At 35.2% G+C, this 20,727-nt stretch overlaps 1 long non-coding RNA gene across 1 annotated transcript in view; it reads right to left on the bottom strand.

Moving 5' to 3' along the window:
• The window catches only part of LOC123798154 (uncharacterized), a 373,819-nt gene that overhangs the window by 30,797 nt on the left and 322,295 nt on the right, over window positions 1-20,727 (bottom strand). The window lies entirely within an intron of this gene.

The following is a 20,727-nucleotide window of genomic DNA, read 5'->3' as shown; positions in this document are numbered from 1 at the left end:
ACAGCAATCACTCATGATTTTACCCCTCTGAGATTTTTCTTTTGCAATATCACTTTCATGTTGAGCATCTAGGACTTTTTTTCCCCCTCTTTTGGGTACTTATTTATGCAAATAATGTTTTGCTCTCTTTTATGCAGAACTTCATATTTATAGGGAAAATATTTTAAAATTTCTCAGTCCATATATTGTTAGAAAATAATAATTATCATTTCAAAATGCTCTATTTGGGGGGAAAATTTAAGTCTAGGTTTCAGGCAGTCATGTGGTATAAAGCAGGTGTATGCTTAATGGGCTCAGGTGGTGGAGCTGTTGGGGAAGCTCTAAGAAGCAGAAAATGGTTGAATTCATAAGACTGTTTTGAGCCATGCGGGTGGTAACATAGGCTCTAAGTGGGGATTGGAACAAATTATTGTATTTTTTTCCGAATCAAATGTCATTTTAATATATTTTATTATTATTCTACATATATATTAGATCTCTTTAATCTGTGATATAAAGCTAGAGAATGACGAATGCTAGAATAAACAGTTAATAAATATAAAGCCACACAGTCTTTAAAAAACACAGAACATAGCTTGACTACGACTATAGGTATAGAGAAGGAAGAGCAAGAGTCTTGTTGGACTCTACTAAGATCCATGTCTTATGAAATCAGGCCTCTTTTAGAATCTAGAAAACTTTGAACCTCATGTGGGGTTGATGAGAATTTTTTTCATTTAATCCTTTCTTGCTCTTTCAGACTGAAAGTATCAGCACTGCCTTAAACAGAAATTCCTTCAGGATTTTAGGTTATAGAAAAACAGTCCTGAGAAATAGGATTCTGTGCTTATTATTTGGGAGGTAGAGAGTGAAACACATACCTGATTTCATCATTCCATTTTTTCACAGCAATTTCATCACAGATTTTTTTTTAAGATTTATTTATTTATTTTAGAGGTGGGGGAGGCACAGAGGGAGAGGAAGAGACAGAATCTCAAGCAGACGCCATGCTGAGCATGGAGTGGGGCTCTATATCATAACCCTAAGATCACGACCTGTGCTGAAATCAAGAGCCAGACACTTAACCAACTGAGCCACCCAAGCACCCCAGGAGAATTAAAAAAAAAAAAAAAAAGATTCTAATCAGCTGATGTCTGCCATTTATAAGGTTTAAGATTATTATTATAAAATAGCTGATTCACACTGTTATTTAAGAAAAAGTTAATTACTGCTATGGTAATATTAACTTTTTGAATCTTTAATCTCTACTAATTTTACAGACAGTCATGATATGTTGATATAACTATTAGAAAAGAGAGAAGGAGAAAACTCTATGAAAGTCTGGTTAGATAATATATTCTGGATGTCTGAGAAGCCTATAACCTTATCATGTAGATGACAATAAACATTGTATGTGGCATGAACATTTTATATGCCAGAGAATTATAAATCAGCGTTGTACTATTATACAGCACCAATATTTGTAGAATTGTAAAAACTAAAAAAACAAACTAGAACATATTATATGACCTTTGAAATACTAATTGTATCATTCAGAATGTTTTCTCAGATTAACTATATATGCCATGCAAGAGTAAGCTAATTGCTAGTCTTCTTACGTGTTTTTCTTTCAAATAATCAATTTGAAATTACTATTGAGAATACGAGGAAAAATATAAAAAAATAATCTGATAACCAGGATTTATTAAACAGCTAATTTTTCAAGTGACATATGGAGAAAGGAGAGTAATAAGTAAAATGACTACGGTCAAAAAAATAGCAAGGCAGAGAGATGCATTTAATTATACTTTTATTTGATTAATCTCTTAAATATGTGAAATGCTGATTCAGACATTATAGATAAAAACTAACATTTTTCCAAAAAAGCTCTGTGTTATTTACAATTATGTACTAAAGACTACAAAATAACAGAAATATAAACATCAGTATTCCTCAGAAAATGGCATAAACAAACTATTATTCATTTTAAAAATTATGCAGGAAAGTGATTGTAGAAAATATCAGCCTGACGGAGAAAGTTAACTTTTTCTGATTAAGCAAGAATTATTTAATTGAATAATCTTCTGACTGATATTCTAGAGATTTATAATATTTAAATTGTATGCAATTTTAATAATGCAATTATTCCTCTCTTGTTTAACAATTATTAGAGATTTCTTGTGGGTGGAATGCATTGTGAGGAAATATTTTCAAAGTTCACTTTTATTTGGAAAGCATCAAGGTGATAATTTTCAAAGTATAAATAAAATATACATAGGAACTCTTATGTTCGTTATAAAAAATATAATCCTCAAAATTGTGAGTGGCAATGCATACTAAGGTAGATTTTCATTTAAGCAAAATTATAGATACTGGATAGTCTTCAGGACTGAATTAGAGAACACAAATTATTAGATTATAAAATGATTTACAATTCCATAACATTTGAAAATTGAAAATAAAAACGACTGAACTGCCAAATTCTAAAACAATTCTAAAATTACTCCTCTTCAGAAGCTTGTAATTATGTAAATGATGTAGACTCTTAAGGATAATATCATTTATTGAACATCTCTGAAACAGTAGGCATATAAATTTATAATATACTTGGTGCTTTAATATATGCTATTTCCTTTATTCTCCCAAGAATTCATGATGTAATAATTCCCTTATATTACAGAGTAGAAAGCTGCGGCTCAGGGATTTGGGACATATTGAAAATACATGCAGACACATGATCTTCATACAGACCCATCTAGTTCTATAGTTAGAGCAATTCACAATAGAAGGAAATTGTGATAAATTTTTAAATCTACCTATTATATGGTATATATGCTTTGAAAGCATAAGCAACCCTAAAAAAGAATAACTGATACTATATTTACTCTCCCTGCATTATGAAGTAGTTTATAAATGTGCAAGAATAAAACATTATGGAACCAGGGTATAATACTGAGGAAAAAGACAGTATCACTGAGGGTGTCTCACTTCTAATTTTATGCAGATACTTAGATTCCTGTCCACACACACATTGCAAAATCCTCTTCTCATTTCATGGTGAAAAAAAGAAAAGTATTAATGGCTGCCTATACCAGTTATACCATTACATAAATCTAATAATAAAGATATAATTCTCTAGTGACAATAAATTCCATATAACCTAAGGTTGGTTCTTGTGTTTGGTTCAATTGATATATAATGATGAAAATACAGAATCATCTGGTTAAATTATTTTTTAAATCATTTTCCATTTACTTTTAATACATTCCAGGAAAATGATATGCATAAGTGTTCCTTCTTATTATCATTTAATATTAGGTATTATTAAGAAAATGAACATATAAAATGGATTAATTTTAATCTTAAATATTCTTATTTATTTTCATTACTGAATTTTTGTTATTTTTATGTGCAGCCAGTTATTAGAGGTCTTTAAATTTCTACATGTATATGATATAAATTTACATGTATATGATATAAAATTTGTAGACAAGTCTTTCACTTTTTTATTGGCTTTATAGAACTAAACAACCCTAAGTATAGACATTAAAATTATAGTAATAGAGATCTTAAAATCTCTTTTACTATAGTATTAGTGTATTAGTAGTCAGGGTTCCCAGAGAAACAAAATTAGATATGCTTGGAATTGGATCATGCTATTGTAGACACTAAATCCCATGATGCCATCTGCAAGCTAGAAATGCAAGAATATGATATATGATATAATTCAGCCTGACTCCAAAGGCGTAAGACCTGGGAGAACCAATGATGTAAATTCTTGGCCAAGGGCAATAGAAAGTGAGATGAGATATTCTAGTTCAAGCAATGGGACAGAAAAAAGAAAAACAGCAAATTTCTCTTTCTACCATTGTTCTACTCAGGCCCTCAATGGATTGAGAAGGGTACAATGAGTCCACCAGTTGTAGTCTCATTCAAAAACACCCTCATAGATTCACCTAGAAACGATATTTAATCCTGGCACCTGATGCTTACTCAAGTGGACACATATAATTAACCATCACACCAACAACATAAAAAAGCAAATTGAAGTATATATAACCACAAAATAATTGAAAGAAGTATCATACAGTTTTGACTCCTTGGACAAAAATTTATGATTCAAAGTTTTAATTTTCTCTATAAAATTTCAAAGAACAAAATATGGAAAATTAAGACTAAACCATCTTAAAATCAGTACCAGTATTTAAGGTTACACTACTTTAAAACATATTACTAAGTGAATAATTCTAAAAATCTAAAAATAAGATATAGGTAAACATTTTTCTGGAATGATATCAATATTACATCTTTTGACCTATATTTGATTATATGATAGAATATATGGAAATTACTTACAGTCATACCTGAAAGATATGTGGGTTTGGTTCCAACACTGCGATAAAGTGAATCAAGTGATTTTTTTTTTTTTTTGGTTTCCCAGTGCTTATTAAAGTTATGTTTACACTATAGTGTAGTCTACTAAGTATGCAGTAGCATTATATCCAAGACATGTACATACTTTTAAAATATTGCTAAAAAAATCTTCTGAGCTTTCAGTGAGTCATAATCTTTTTGCTGGGGGAGGGTCTCCTTTCATCGTTGATGGTTGCTGACTGAGCAGGATGCTGGCTGTGGAGGTTGGGGTAGCTATGGCAACTTTTAAAAATAAGACAACAATGAAGTCTCCCACATTGATTGACTCTTCCTTTCATGAACATTTTCTCTGTAGCATGCAATGCTGTTTGGTAACATTTTACCCACAGTACAATTTTCAAAATTGGAGCCATTCCTCTCAGAACCTGTCATTGCTTTATCAACTAAGTTTATGTGATAGTCTAAATCCCTTTGGTTGTTTTCATTTGTTTGTTTGACATTTCAACAATCTTCACAGCATCTTCACCAGAAGAATATGCCATCTTAAGAAACCACTTTCTTTGCTCATCCATAAGAAGCACTTCCTCATCCTTTTGAAGTCTTATCATGAGATTGCAGCAAATCAGTGCCATCTTCATGTTCCACTTCTAATTCTTGTTCTTTTGCTATTTCCACCACATTTGCAGTTACTTCCTTCACTGAAGTCTTGAGCCCCTTCCAGTCATCCATGAGGGTTGGAATCCGTTCCAACCTTTTGTAAATGTTAGTACTTTGACCCCATCCCATGAATTCTGAATATTTTTAATGGCATCTAGAATGGTGAATCCTTTCCAGAAAGTTTTCAATTTACTTTGCACAGATTCATCAGAGGGGTCACTATCTATGGCAGCTGTTGTCTTACAAAATTTAAGATTTGAATTCAAAATAAGTCCTTGACCCATGGGCTAGAGACTGTATATTGTGTTTACAGGCATGGGGGAAAAAAACACAAAACAACATTAATCTCATTGTACACCTCCATCAGAGCTGTTGGGTGAACAGATGCTTTGTAAATGAGTAGTGATATTTCGAAAGGAATCTCCCCCCGCCCCGCCAAGCATTAGGTCTCAACAGTGGGTTTAAAATATTCATTAGGTGATGTTATAAACAGAAGTGCTGTCATTTAGGCTTTGTTGTTCCATTTATAGAGTACAGACAGAGTAAATTTAGGATAATTCATAAGGATTTTCAAAATGGCAAATGAGTATTGGCTTCAAATTAATGTCACCAGCTGCATTAGCCTTAACAAAAGAGTCAGACTATCCTTTGAAGCCAAGCATTGACTTCTCCTCTCTATCTATGGAAGTCCTAGATGACATCTTCCACCATGGGGCTGCTTTGTCTAAAATGAAAATGTGTTCTTGTAGTCACCTTCATTAATTATCTTGGCTAAATCTTCTGGAGGACTTGCGGTGGCTTCTACATCAGCACTTGCTGCCTCACCCTTACTTTTTATGTTCTGAAGACAGCTGCTATCCTTAAACCTCATGAACCAACCTCTGCTTCAAACTTTTCTTCTGCAGATTCCTCAATCTCACAGCTTTCATAGAATTGAAGAGAGTCGGGGTCTTGCTATGGATTAGGGTTTGGCTTAAGGGAATCTTGTGCCTCGTCCTTCTGTCCAAACCAAAACCACTAAAACTGTCCATATCAGCAATTAGACTGCTTCACGTATCATTTGTGTGTTCATTGGAATAGCATTCTTAATTTCCTTCAAGAACTTTTCCTTTGCACTCACAACTTGGCTAACTGAAGCAAGAGGCCTTGCTTTCGGCCTGTTTCAGCTTTCATCATGACTTTCCCACTAAGCTTAATCATTTCTTGCTTTTAATTTAAATGAGAAGTGTGTGACTCTTCCTTTCCCTGGAACATCTAGAGGCCATTGTAAGGTTACTAATTAGTCTAATTTTAATGTTGTTGTGTCTCAAGGAACAGGGAGGCCTGAGGAGAGGGAAAGAGACAGAAATGGCTGGTTGGTGGAGCAGCCAGAACATACACGTTTCTCAGTTAAGTTCAATGTCTTGTATGGGCATGGTTTGTGACACCTAAAAACAATCGTAACAGTAACATCAAAGATCACTGACCACAGAGCCCCATAACAAATATATTAATAATGAAAAATTTTGAAATATTATGAGAATTACCAAAATGTGACAACACACAGCATGAACAAAGGCTGTTGGAAAAATGGTGCTGATAGACTTGCTTGAGGAGAGGTGCCACAAACCTTCAATTGGTTAAAAAAAATCCATGAAGTCACCAAAGTGAAGCACAATAAAATGAAATATGCCTGTATGTTATCTTTCTGTGTCTTTTAGCTGATTGAGATTATATATCTATATCTTACATATGTGTATATATATACTATATATAGAAATGATTGAGGTAGGAAAACAGTCTGGCTTTAGAATAATTTTGGGTTTATAGAAAAATTATGAGAATAGTTCAGTGTTGCCATATATCCCACACCGTTTCCCCTTAAACATTTTTTAATTAGTATGGTGCATTTGTCATAATTAATAAACAAATACCAATAAATTGTTATTAACTAATGTCTATTCTTTATTTGAATTTCATTTTTCCATTTCAGGATCCCATCCAGTATGTGTATTACATTTAGTTGTCATGTCTCCTCAGGCTTCTGTAGACTGTGAAAGTTTCTCAGAATTTGTTTTGGATGACTTTGACAGTTTTGAGGAGTGCTGATTAGGTATTTTATAAAATGTTTATCAACTTTAGTTTGATATTTTTCTTGGGGTTACACAGGAATGGTGTATTTTTGAGGGAAAGGCAACAGAGATAAAATTCCATTCTCGGGGTGCCTGGGTGGCACAGCGGTTAAGCGTCTGCCTTCGGCTCAGGGCGTGATCCCGGCGTTATGGGATCGAGCCCCACATCAGGCTCCTCCACTATGAGCCTGCTTCTTCCTCTCCCACTCCCCCTGCTGTGTTCCTTCTCTCGCTGGCTGTCTCTATTTCTGTTGAATAAATAAATAAAATCTTTAAAAAAAAATTCCATTCTCATCACATCATATCAAGGTTACGTGTTATCAACATGATATCACTATTAATGCTAACCTTGATCCCCTAGCTAAGGTAGGATTTGTCAGGTTTCTCCACTATAATTTTCCCTATTCCCTTGGAGTGCTATAAAATTTGGAACAAGGTTACTCTGTATTGAAAGGAGGAGGAATCATGTTCCACCTCATTGGAGGGGCAGCGTCTGTATAAACCATTTGCAATTCTCTTTGAGAGGATTGTCTATTCTTCTTCACTTACATATTTAATAATTCATATCTGAACAGACTCATAGATATTTACTTTAAACTTTCAGTTATAATACAATAATATTCCTCAAACTTTCCTGGTTTGGGCAATTAGGTGCTCTTTCACTTGACATGTGTCCTTGAACATACTTGAAGTGATGTTGAGCATCTTTCCATGTGTCTGTTGGCCATCTGTGTGTCTTCCTTGGAGAAATGTCTTTTGTATCTTCTGTTTTTAATCAGATTACTTGGTGTGTGTGTGTGTGTGTGTGTGTGTGTGTTGAGTTTTATAAGTTCTTTATAGATTTTGGATACTAACCTTTTATCAGATATTTCATTTGCAAATATCTTCTCCCATTTCATAGGCTGCCTTTTAGTTTTGTTTTCTTTGTTGTGCAAAGCTTTTTATTCTGATGTAGTCACAATAGTTTATTTTTGCTTTTGTTTCCCTTGCCTCAGGAGACCTACCTGAAAAATGTTGCTATGGCCTTCATCAGAGAAATTACTGCCTGTGCTCTCTTCTAGGATTTTTATGGTTTCAGGTCTCATATTTAGGTCCTTAATCATTTAAGTTTATTTTGTATATTGTGTAAGACAGTGGTCCAATGTCATTCTTTTGCATTCAGCTATACAGTTTCCAAAAACCATTTGTTGAAAAGATTCTTTTTCCCCACTGCATATTCTTGATGCCTTTGTTAAAAATTAATTGACCAAATAAACATGTGTTTATATCTGGGCTTTTTATTCTGTTTCATTGATCTATAGGTCTTTTGTGTGTGTGTGTTTGCACGTGCCAGCATCATACTGTTTTCAATTACTAGAGCTTTGTACTATATCATGAAATCTGGGATTATGATAACTTCTAGTTTTGTTCCTTTTTAAGATTGCTTTGGCTATTCGACTTCTTTTGTGGTTCCATACAAATTTTAGGGTTATGTATATTTTGTCCTGTGAGAAATGTTGGTACTTTGATAGAGATTGCATTAAATCTTTACATTCCTTTGGGCAGTATGGACATTTTAACAATATTCTCCCAACCCATGAACATGGAATATCTTTCCATTTGTTTGTGTCATCTTCAATTTCTTTCACCAATGTTTTATAATTTTCAGAATATAGGTCTTTCACCTCCTTGGTTAAGATCATTCCTAGGTGTTTTATTATTTTTGGTGAAATTGTATATGGAATTGTTTTAATTTCACTTTATGCTACATTATTAGTGTACAGAAATGGAACAGATATTTGTGGATACTTATTTTGTATCCTATGACCTTAATTAGTTAACCAGTCCTAGTTTTTGGTGGAGTCTTTAGGGTTTTCTATATATAGTATCATGTCACTGAAAATAGTGAAAGTTTTACTTCTTTCTTCCTTATGTGGATGCCTTTTATTTCTTTTTTTCTGTTTTTTGTTTTTGTTTTTGTTTTTTGCTGTGGCTAGGACTTCCAGTACTGTATTGAATAAAACTGGTGAGAGTGCACATCTTTGTCTTGTTCCTATTCTTATGGGAAATGCTCTTAGTTTTCATCATCGAGGATGATGTTAGCTATGGGTTTTTCATATATGGCCTTTATTATGTTGAGGTATGTTCCCTCCAAACCTTTGTTGAAGGTTCTTATCATGAATGGATATTGTACTTAAATGCTCTTTCTGCATGTATTGAAATGATTGTATGCTTTTTTTTATCCTTTCTCTTGTTGATGTGATGTATCATGTTGATCGATTTGTGAATATTAAACCACACTTGCATCCCAGGAATAAATACCACTTGATCATGGTGAATGGTATTTTTAATGAATTGTTGGATTTGGTGTGCTAATATTTTGTGGAAGATTTTTGTATCTATATTCATAAGACACATTGGCCTATGTTTCTCTTTTTTGTAGTATTTTCATCTGATTTTGGTCTCAGGGTAATGCTTGGCTCATGGAATGAATTTGAAAGTTTTCTTTCCTCTTCTAATTTTTGGAAAAGTTTAAGAATAATAAGCATTAACTCTTCTTTAAATGTTTGGTAGAATTCACCTGTGAAGCCGTCTGGTTGTGGACATTTTTTTGTTGGGAATTTGTAAATTATTTATTCAATTTCATTGCTGGTAATCAATCCAAATATTCTATTTCTTCCTGATTGAGCTTTGGAAGATTGTATGTTTCTAGGAATTTATCCATTTCTTCTAGGTTGTTCAATTTGTTAGCATATAAGTTTTCATAATAGTCTATTAAAATCCTTTGTATTTCTGTGATGTCATTTATTTCTTCTCTTATTTTTGATTTTGTTCGTGTTCCCTCTTTTTGTGTGTGAATATTCTGGCTAAAAAGTTTATCAATTTTGTTGATCTTTTCAAAAAAACCAGCTCCTGGTTTCATTGATCTGTTCTATTGATTTTTTAGTTTTTATTTATTTCTGCTTTAATCTTGATTATTTCCTTCCTTATACTGGTTTTCATTTTCTTTTCTACATCTTTTAGGTATAAGTTTAGGTCGTTAGATATTTGTCTTGCTTCTTGAGGTAGGCCTGCATTGTTATAATATTCCCTCTTAGAAGAGCTTTTCCTCCATCCCATAGATTTTGGACCATTGTGTTTTCCTTTTCATTTGTCTCCATGAAATTTTTGATTGCCTCTTTGATTTCTCGGTTGACCCATTGTTTAGTAGCATGTTATTTAACCTCCATGTATTTGTACACTTTCCAGATTTTTTTCTTCTGGTTGATATCTAGTGTCATTGTGTTGTGTTTAGAGAAGTTGCATGGTGACTTTAATCTTTTTGCATTTGTTGAGATTGTTTCATGGAATAACATGTGATCTCTTCTGGAGGATGTTCCATGCACACTTGAGAAGGATGTGTATTATTCTGTTTTAGGATGGAATGTCCTCAGTATATAAGTTATATCTAACCCAATGTGTTATTCAAAGTGACAGTTTCCTTGCTAATTTTCTGCTCAAATAATTGTAGGTGGGGTGTTAAAGTCCCCTACTATTATTTTATTACTGTTGATAACTTCCTTTATGTTATTAGCTGCTTATTATATTTGGGTAGTCCTATGTAAGTGCATAAATATTTACAACTGTAAATATTTTTTTTGTTGAATTTCTCCTTTTATTATTATCTAGTGTCTTTCTTTGTATTTTGTAACTGTCTTTAAGTCTATTTCATCCAGTATGAGTATTGCTACCCTGCCCTTTTTTCACTTTTATTTGCATGATAAATATTTTCCCATCCCTTCAATTTCAATCTATGTGTGTATTTAGATCTGAAATGAGTCTCTTACATGCAGCATGGAGATGAGTCTTCCTTTTTATTTTTTTTTTAATCCATTTCATCACCATGTGTCTGTCTTTTTACTGGACTGTTTAGTCCATTACATTCAAGTAATTATGATGGGTATGTAGTTATTGCCATTTTGTTACTTGTTTTATGGTTGTTTTTGTAGTTCTTCTCTGTTCCTTTCTTCTCTTGCTCTCTTCTCTCATTGTTTAATGGTTTTCTTTAGTGATTTACTTGGATTCCTTCCTATCTATCTACCTATCTACCTATTTTTGTTTGTTGTTTATCTGTTACTGGTTTTGGATTTGTGGTTACTGGTAGGTTTATATATAATATGTATGTAGCAGTCTATAGTAAGTTGATGATCACTTAAGTTTAAACCCTGTATAAAAGCACTAAATTTTTACTCCCCTCCCTGGTACCTTCTAAATATATGGTCTCCTAAATTACATTTCTTTATTGTGTGAATCCCTTGACTGGTTTTTATAGTTATATTTAATTTTATTGATTTTTTTCCCCTACTTTTCTTACTCCTGCTTATGGCCCTTCCTTTCCACTCAGAGAATTCCTTCAATGTTTCTTTCAGGACTGATTCAGTGGTGATGAATTCCTTTAATTTTTGTTTGTCTGGAAAACTCTTTATCTCTCCTTCTATTCTGCTGATAGTCTTGCTGGATAGAGTATTCCTAGCTTCAGGGTGTATTTTTTTCCCCCTTCAGTGCTTTGTATATATCATGCCACTTTCATGTGGTCTGCAAAATTTCTGCTGAAAAATCAGCTGGTAGCTTTATGGGGTTTCCCTTTTATAGGACTCTTTTCTCTTGCTGCTTTAAAAATTCTCTGTCATTACCTTTTGCCATTGTAATTGCTATGTGTCCTCATGTGGACATCCGTGGGTTTTGTTGGGGTTTCTCTGTGCTTTCTGTATGTGGATTTCTGTTTCCTTCCCCAGATTTGGGAAGTGTTCAGCTATTATTTCTTCACATAAATTTTCTGCCCCTTTTCTCCCTCTTTTCCTTTTGGGATTCCTATAATGTGCATGTTACTATGCTTGGTCATGTTGCTGAGGTTCCTTAATTTATTCTCATTTTTTATTATTCATTTTTTTCTTTTTTCTGCTCAGCTTGATTACTTTCCATTACCCTGTCTTCCAGGTTGCTGCTCTATTCTACTTCTTTTACTCTAATTATTTCTTCTTTTGTATTTTTAATTTTAGTTTCATTTCATCTCTGATTTATTTTTTTTTTTAAAGATTTTATTTATTTATTTGACAGAGATAGAGACAGCCAGAGAGAGAGAGGGAACACAAGCAGGGGGAGTGGGAGAGGAAGAAGCAGGCTCCCAGCAGAGGAGCCTGATGTGGGGCTCGATCCCAGAACGCTGGGATCATGCCCTGAGCCAAAGGCAGACGCTTAACGACTGTGCCACCCAGGCGCTCCTCTGATTTATTTTTTATGTTTTCTATCTCTTCATTGAGGATCTCACTGAATCTTTCACTCTTTTCTCAAGTAATATCTTTATGACCATTACTTTAAATTCTTTTTAGTAGGAATATTACTTATCTTTCTTTTATTTAGCTCTCACTGTGATTTTTGCCCTGTTCTTTCATTTGAGACATATTTCTCTGTCTCCTCATTTTGTCCAACTCTGTATCTGTTTCTGTTAGGAAAGTTAGCTACATCTCCTGCTCTTAAAAATAATGGCCTTATTAAGAAGAGGTCCTCTTGAGCCCTGGAATGCAATGTTCCCCACTCATCAGTATCTGGAGCTTTAGCCATGTCCTTTTTTTTTTTTTTTTTTTTTTTTTTTTTTTTTTGTGCGTGTCCTGCTGTTGACTTAGCTGCATTTGCCTTCAGTCCAGTCATCTTTAATGACTCTCTTTGCTGGTTTGGGCAGGGTTTTGTTCTTGTTTGGTTTATAGGCCATTTTGGGGCTACCTTGGGCCTGAGTTGGGGCAGACTGGGTATTTGCCAGAGCTGTGGTCCCACTGTGCTGCAGGGTACTCTCCCTGTGTTGTCCCATGAGAAGCTTTCATTGGTGGGTAGAGCCTGCAGCCGGACAAGTTGTCTTCCCCTAACATCTAGCTGGTGGTGCAGTTGAACTGGTGTCTGTGGTTATCTTCCTCTCCCAGAAAGGAGGCATCACTTTGGAGTGTTGCTGGCCCCTGTGGAGCTGCTTGCACAATGCTAGACTTATGGAGCTACATTGAATGGACTTCTGCAGAGGAAGGTTTGGATGGGCCATGTCCACAGAATAATGAGATGGGAGGGTGCCCCATGTTAGCAAGGTGTGCTCTGGTCTGATGTGGGAAGGGACCGACAGCTGCTTTGGACAACTTGGGAGGGAGCATGTCCACAGAAAATCCTAGGAGCAGGGCACAAGCTTAGCAAGCAAGTTGGAATGTTTGCACTGGTTTCAGCAGGTGTCCCTTGGGGCAGGGAGGAAGTGACACACACAAGTTCTTTTATTCCTGAAGAAGTCTCCTAAGGATTCCTTCCCCTCCACCACATACTCTGAGATTAGTAAATAAATCTGCCTCCCATGTACCCTAGGCCTTTCTCAAACTGCAGGTTCTATGCTTTATCCCAGGGGGCTGTTTGTTATGCTGTCTTTTTAAGGGCAAACACTCAGTTTCTATTGCCCTGTGGCTTTTTAAAGTTCCTGATGTTAAGCCCCACTTATTTTAAGAACTTGCAAAGTTAAGCTCCTCTGGTTTTCAAAGCCAGATGTTATGGGGTTTTATCTTCTCAGTGTAGGTCCCCTCTGCCTGGGGTGGGGTCTTCACTTCGCCTCTCCTTTCTGTATGACAGCATTGTCTCTCCCTCCCTTCGACAGCCTCTTGGGTCAGTTTAGTTCCGGACTGTATCTCTTCCCTTCCTACTGTTTTTGATGTGGCCTCCAAGAACCTGTTCTGCAGTCTTTGGGTCATTTTTTTGGTTATTTATACTGATGTGGGTGTTACCTAGGTGTATCTGTGAGATGAGGTAAGTTAAGGATCCTCCTACTCTGCCATCTTTCCCAAAGTTCCTGGATATATCTTTTTGAATTAGTATTTTCATTTTCTTTGTGTAAATACCCACTAGTGGAATTATTGGGTCATATGGTATTTCCCCGATGAACATAGATGCAAAAAATCCTGAAAATTATTAGTGAACTATCTCTGCCTTAAAATTGGTACATTTAAGTGATTAGTATTTAAAATGATTATTGTTATAGTTGAATTCATATCAACCATTTTGTATCTCTTTTGTATATACCTGAAAGACTCCACCAAAAAATTACTAGAATTGATCCATAAATTCAGTAAAAAGTCACAGGATAAAAAAATCAATGTACAGAAGTCTGTTGCTCTTCTATACACCAATTATGAAGCAGCAGAAAGAGAAATCAAGGAATCAGTCCCATTTACAATTGCACCAAAATCCATAAGATACCTAGGAATGAACCTAACCAAAGAGGTAAAAGATCTGTACTCTGAAAACTATAAAACATTGATGAAAGAAGTTGAAGATGACACAAAGAAATGGAAAAACATTCCATACTCATGGATTAGAAGAACAAACTGTTAAAATGTCTAAACTACCCAATTGCTTTGGGTAGTATACACATTTAATACAATCCCTATCAAAATACCACCAGCATTTTTCAGACCTAGAACAAACAATCCAAAATTTGTGGACCCCCACAATAGGGACCCCCACAAAAGGACCCCCAAATAGCCAAAGCAATCTTTAAAAGGAAAAGCAAAGCTGGAGGCATTACAATTCTGGATTTCAAGCTATATTACAAGGCTGTAGTCATCAAGACAATACGGTACTGGCACAAAAACAGACATATGTAGATCAATGGAATGGAATAGAAAACCCAGAAATGCACCCCAACTATATGGTCAACTAATCTTTGACAAAGCAGGAAACAATAGCCAATGTAAAAAAGACAGTATTTTCAACAAATGGTGTTGGAAAAACTGGACAACAACATGAAGAAGATTGAAACTGGACCACTTTTTTACACCATACACCAAAATGAATTCAAAATGGAGGAAAGACCTCAATGTGAGACAGAAAACCATCAAAATCCTAGAGGAGAACACAGGCAGCAACCTCTTTGACATCAGCCATAGCAACTTCTTACTAGACACATCTCTGGAGGCAAGGGAAACAAAAACAAAAATGAACTATTGGACTTCATCAAGATAAAAAGCTTCTGCACAAAGAAAGAAACAATCAACAGAACTAAAAGTTAACCTTTGAAATGGTAGAAGATATTTGCAAATGACATAGCTGATAAAGTGTTAGTGTCCAAAATCTATGAACAACTTATCAAACTCAGCCCCCCCAAAAAAATCCAGCTAAGAAATGGTCAGAAGACATGAATAGACATTTTTCCAAAGAAGACATATAGATAGCTAACACACATGAAAACCTCCTCGACATCACTCATCATCAGGGAAATACAAATCAAAACTACAATGAGATATCCCCCTTATACCTGTCAAAATGGCTAAAATAAACACAGGTAACAACAGATGTTGGCAAGGATGCAGAGAAAGGGGAACCCTCTTAAACTGTTGGTGGGAATGCAAACTGGTGTGCAAAGCCTTTTTCTTCTGGTGTAGTTCCAATAGTTGATTTTGCTTTTGTTTTCCTTGCCTGAGGAGACATATCCATCAATACTTGTAAAGGCCAATGTCCAAGAGATTACTACCTATGTTTTCTTTTAGGGGTTTTATGGTTTCAGGTATCACATTTAAGTCCTGAATCCATTCTGAGTTTTTCCCACCACCCCCCCCCCTTTGGCATGGTGTAAGAAAGTGGTCCATTTTTTATTTTTTGCATGTAGATGTCCTGTTTTCTCTAAACCATGTATTGAAGAGGCTCTTTCCCCATTGGATATTCTTACCTTCTTTGCTATAGATTAGCTGACTATATAAGCATGGGTTTATTTATCTTTCTGTCCTATTGCTCTATCAGTCTATCTTTGTGTGAGTATCATACTCTTTTGAATATTATAGCTTTGTAGTACACCTTGAAATCTAGGATTGTGGTACCTCTAGTTTTGTTCTTTCTCAGTATTGCTTTGACTATTCAGGGTTTTTGTGATTCTCTACAAAACTTAAGAATAGTGTTTTACTTCTGTAAAAAAAAATGCTACTGATATTTTTTTATGGGGATTGCATTGAATCTGCAGATCACTTTGGGTAATATGAACATTTTAATAATATTACTTTGATCTATGAGCATGAGATCTCTTTCCACTTGTGTCCTCTTTAATTTTTTTTTCATAAGTGTCTTAATTTTCAGAACATGTTTTTCACCTCCTTGGTTAAATTTATTCCTAGGTTTTATTCTTTTTGGTGCAATTGTAATTTGGATTATTTGCTTAATTTCTTTTTGTACTACTTTGCTATTAGTATATAGAAACAAATTTTATATATTAATTTTGTATCCTGAACTTTACTGAATTTATTTCTAACTTCTAATAGGTTTGTGGTGTTGTCTAGGATTTTCTGTATGTAGTATTATGTCATCTGCAAATAGTGGCAATTTTACCTCTTCCTTACCAGTTTTGATGCCTTTTATTTTCCTTGTCTGATTTAAGTGGCTAAGGCTCCCATTACTATTTTGAATTGAAGTGGTGAAAGTGGACATCATTGTCTTGTTCCTGATCTTAGAGAAAAAGCTTTCAGTGTCCCACCATTAAGAGGTTAGCTGTGGATATTTTCCCTGTGGCTTTTATTTATTATGTTGGGGTGTATTCCATCTTTTTTTTTTTTAAGATTTTATTTATTTATTTGACAAAGACAGCGAGAGAGGGAATACAAGCAGGGGGAGTGGGAGAGGAAGAACCAGGCTCCCAGCAGAAGAGCCTGATGTGGGGCTCGATCCCAGAATGCTGGGATCACGCACTGAGCCGAAGGCAGACACTTAACGACTGTGCCACCCAGGCGCCCCGGGGTGAATTCCATCTTAAACCACTTTATTGAGAATTTGTATCATGAATGGACAATGTATTTTGTCCAGTGCTTTTTCTGCATCTATTGAGATGATCCTTTAGTTTTTATCCTTCCTCTTTAATGTATTTTATCACAATGATTAATATGTGAAAATTGAATCATTCTTGGATCCCCAGAATAAACCCCATTTATTTGTGGGGAATAATCTTTTGAGTATATTGTTGAACTTGGCTTGCTAATGTTTTATTTAGAATATTTTGCATCTATGTTTATCATGGATATTGACCTATAGTTTTTGTTTTTATAGTGTCATTGTCTGATTGTAGATAGGGTAATTTGGCCGTGGAGAATGAGTTTTGAAGTTTTCTTTCCCCTTCAATTTTTTAAATAGCTTGAAAAGAAGAGTTATTAACTCTTCCTTAAGTGTTTGGTAGAATTCACCTATAAACCCATCTTGTCCTGGACTTTTGTTATTGAAAATTTTATGATTATGATTCATTTTCCTTCCTAGTAATGGGTCTGTTCAAATTTTGATATTTTTTTTATTATATTATGTTAGTCACCATAGAGTACATCCCTAGTTTTTGATGTAAAGTTCCATGATTCATTACTTGGGTACAACACCCAGTGCACCATGTAATACATGCCCTCCTTAATACCCATCACGAGCCTATCCCATTGCCCCACCTCCCTCCCCTCGGAAGCCCTGTTTGTTTCCCAGAGTCCACAGTCTCTCATGGTTCATTCCCCCTTCTGATTACCCCCCTTTCTTCTCCTACTGATCTTCCTACTCTTATGTTCCATAAATTAGTGAATCCATATTATAATTGCCTTTCTCTGCTTGACTTATTTCGCTTAGCATTATCTCTTCCAATCCCGTCCATGTTGCAGCAAATGTTGAGAAATCGTTCTTTTGATGGCTGAGTAATATTCCATTGTATATATATATACCACATCTTAATCCAGTCATCTGTTGAAGGGCATCTCGGCTCCTTCCATGATTTATCCATTGTGGACAATGCTGCTATGAACACTCGGGTGTATATGGCCCTTCTCTTCACTACGTCTGTATCTTTGGGGTAAATACCCAGTAGTGCAATGGCTGGATCATACGGTAGCTCAATTTTTAACTTTTTAAGGGACCTCCACACTGTTTTCCAAAGTGGCTGTACCAAGTTGCATTCCCACCAACAATGTAAGAGGGATCCCCTTTCTCCACATCCTCTCCAACATTTGTTGTTTCCTACCTTGTCAATTTTTGCCATTCTAACTGGCATAAGGTGGTATCTCAGTGTGGTTTTGATTTGAATTTCCCTGATGGCTAATGACTTTGAACATTTTTTCATGTGTCTGTTAGCCATTTGTATGTCTTCATTGGAAAAGTGTTCATATCTTCTGCCCATTTTTTTGATTTGATCATTTGTTTCTTGTGTATTGAGTTTGAGAAGTTCTTTGTAGATCTTGGATACCAGTCTTTTATCTGTAGTGTCATTTGCAAATATCTTCTCCCATTCCGTGGGCTGCCTCTTAGTTTTTTTGACTGTTTCCTTGGCTGTGCAGAAACTTTTTATCTTGATGAAGTCCCACAAGTTCATTTTATCTTTTGTTTCTCTTGCCTTTGGAGATGTGTCATGAAAAAGGTTGCTGTGGCCCATGTTGTATAGGTTGCTGCCTATGTTCTCCTCTAGGATTTGATGGATTCCTGTCTCACATCGAGGTCTTTCATTCATTTGGAGTTTATCTTTGTGTATGGTGTGAGAGAGTGGTCAAGTTTCATTCTTTTGCATGTAGCTGTCCAATTTTCCTAACACCATTTATTGAAGAGACTGTCTTTTTTCCACTGGATGTTTTTTTCCCTGCTTTGTCAAAGATTATTTGCCCAAGAGCCGAGGGTCCATTTCTGGGTTCTCTATTCTGTTCCATTGGTCTGTGTGTCTTTTTTTTTGTGCCAGTACCATGCTGTCTTTGTGATCACAGCTTTGTAGTATAGCTTGATATCAGGCAACATGATGCCCCCAGCTTTGTTTTTCCTTTTCAACAGTTCTTTGGCAATTCGGGGCCCTTTCTGGTTCCACACAAATTTAAGGGCTGTTTGTTCCAGTTCTTTGAAAAATGTCATCGTTATTTTGATTGGGATGGCATTCAAAGTGTAGATTGCTTGGGGTAGCATAGACATTTTAACTATGTTAATTCTTCCGATCCATGAGCATGGAATATTTTTCCATCTTTTTGTGTCTTCTTCAATGTCTTTCAAGAGTGATTTGTAGTTTCTAGAATGTAGGTCCTTTATGTCTTTGGTTAATTCCGAGATAATGTATGATTTTTGGTGCTATTGTAAATGGAACCAATTCTCTAATTTCTCTTTCTTCAGTCTCATTGTTCGTGTATAGAAATGCTACTAATTTTTGAGTATTGATTTTGTATCTTGCCACATTACTGAATTGCTCTATAACTTCCAGTACTTTGGGGGTGGAGTCTTTTGGGTTTTCCATATAGAGTACCATGTCATCTGTGAAGAGAGACAGTTTGAATTCTTCTTTGCCGATTTGGATACCTTTTATCCCTTTTTGTTATCTGATTGCTGTTGCAAGGACTTCTAGTACTATGTTGAATAATAATAGCGAGAGTGGGCATTCTTGTCCTGTTCCTAATCTTAAGGGAAAGGCTTCCAGCTTTTCCCCATTGAGAATGATATTCACTGTAAGCTTTTCATAGATGGTGTTTATGAAATTGAGGAATGTACCCTCTATCCCTACACTCTGAAGTGTTTTAATCAGGAAAAGATGCTGTATTTTGTCAAATGCTTTTTCTGCATCTATTGAGAGGGTCATATGGTTCTTGACTCTTTTCTTGTTGATGTGATCTGTCACACTGATCGATTTGCGGATGTTGAACCACCCTTGCATCCCAGGGATGAATCCCACTTGGTCGTGATGGATAATCCTTTTAATGTACTGTTGGATCCTATTAGCTAGGATCTTGTTGAGAATTTTGGCATCCATATTCATCAGGGATATCGGTCTGTAATTCTCCTTTTTGATGGAGTCTTTGCCTGGTTTGGGGATCAAGGTAAGATTGGCCTCATAGAATGAGTTTGGTAGTTTTCCTTCTGTTTTTATTTTTTGAAACAGCTTCAGGAGAATAGGTATCATTTCTTCTTTGAATGTTTGGTAGAATTCCCCTGGGAATCTATCAGGCCCTGGACTCTTGTTTTTTGGGGAGGTTTTTGATCACTGTTTCAATCTCTTCATAATTAATCAGTCTGTTTAAAAAATCAATTTCTTCCTGTTTCAGTCTTGGTGGTTTATAGGTTTCCAGGAAGGCATCCATTTCTTTCAGGTTGTTTAATTTATTGGCATAAAGCTGTTGATAAAAGTTTCTAATGATCCTTCCTATTTCATTGGTGCTGGTTATGACCTCTCCCTTTTCATTCATAATTTTATTAATTTGGGTCCTTTCTCTATTCTTTTGAATAAGTCTTGCCAGTGGCTTATCGATCTTATTTATTCTTTCAAAGAACCAGCTTCTAGTTCTGTTGATCTGCTCTACTGTGTTCCTGGTTTCTAATTCATTGATCTCTGCTCTAATCTTAATCAACTGCTTTCTCGTGTGTGGGTTAGGCCTGTTCTTCTGTTCCAGCTCCAGCTTCTTGAGGTGAGAATATAAAAACTGCATTTTAGATTTTTCTATTCTTTTGATTGAGCCTTATTTCTTTCAAGTTTAAAAGATTGTATCTAGATATTTATTGGCATGAAATTTTCATTGTATTCTCTTATGTCTGTCTGTGTTGGTGGTATTTCTCTTCTTTCATTTTTACTTTATCATTTGACCTTTTTTAAAAAATTAGT

The sequence above is a fragment of the Ursus americanus genome, chromosome 1, assembly GCF_024610735.1.
Source record: "Ursus americanus isolate L20-20 chromosome 1, mUrsAme1.1.p, whole genome shotgun sequence".
In the NCBI taxonomy this organism is placed as follows: Eukaryota; Metazoa; Chordata; class Mammalia; order Carnivora; family Ursidae; genus Ursus; species Ursus americanus.
The sequence above is the reverse complement of the archived record's forward strand: the minus strand, read 5'-3'. Positions and strand labels throughout refer to the sequence as shown.